Below are 933 nucleotides of genomic sequence, written 5' to 3'. Positions count from 1 at the left end.
GTATTTTACCGGGTTTTGCCCCGCGTGCATGCGCAGAAGCGGTCCTCAGGTTGCGGAAACCTCGGTATCCGATGGGACCTCTGGGACGGATCCCATCTGCAACCGGAGGTACCACTGTATGCTGCCATTCCACAGTTCAAACCAAGCTCAAGGTGGTTTACAGCATGAAAAAGATACATAACTACAACATAACAAAAGCAGCCATTACCAACAAATAAAACATTAAAAAAATACACAACCGATTTCCACATATGTCACAACAAATTCTCAAAGAAAGATACCAAAAAACCCAACAACAGCAACAGCCCCCCAACACCCCCAGTCTGTTCAGCAACCTCAACTTTGGTATCTGGAGTCCTCTCAGGCTAAGTAGGGAAGTTTTCAATTAGCAATAATCATGCCTTGAATTAACCTCATTGGCTATGATATTGCCACTGCCTCCGTGCAGAAAGGTTGCTTGGTTTGAATTTGAACGATTGTCCCTTTGATGGTAGACAATTCTTTCCCCATGTGAGCCTTTAGGAAAGTCAGCCTAGATTATTATGATTATAATTTCTGAGAAAGGCCATTCACTCCAAGAAATAATTTTGCTAGTCAGGATTATCCAGATGTTGTGGCTGATGTGCAGAAACTTACTTTGCCTGCTGCATCACCTCAGCTGCAAGAAGAGGGAAACCATCAGTCATCCCCAGTTGAGGAGTCCTGTCACCAGTTGTCCATCTGCTTTTCTTTTGGTTGGTTGGTGGTTGTTTCACTGATTGATAAATAATACAGAGCGGATGCAAATGCCCTTGCAAATCTGTTAAAGAGCCCCAAGAGGAGTAAAGCCACGAGGGGTTCTAATGGGGGAATGGAATAGACAGATCAGAGAAGTGAAATTGGAGTTACAGAACGAGTATAAGAATAAGAATACTTTTATTAATTGTATGCCCC

The 933-nt window shown here is 43.2% G+C and overlaps 1 non-coding gene across 1 annotated transcript; it reads right to left on the bottom strand.

Annotated features, from left to right (window-relative positions):
* Positions 1-265: 265 nt before the first annotated feature.
* Positions 266-446, bottom strand: LOC118089575 (U4 spliceosomal RNA). Its single transcript, XR_004693134.1, has one exon. It is a non-coding gene; the product is annotated as a U4 spliceosomal RNA (small nuclear RNA).
* Positions 447-933: the final 487 nt, after the last annotated feature.

This window comes from Zootoca vivipara, chromosome 7, assembly GCF_963506605.1.
Source record: "Zootoca vivipara chromosome 7, rZooViv1.1, whole genome shotgun sequence".
Classification (NCBI taxonomy): domain Eukaryota; kingdom Metazoa; phylum Chordata; class Lepidosauria; order Squamata; family Lacertidae; genus Zootoca; species Zootoca vivipara.
This window is presented reverse-complemented; position numbering and strand designations above follow the sequence as displayed.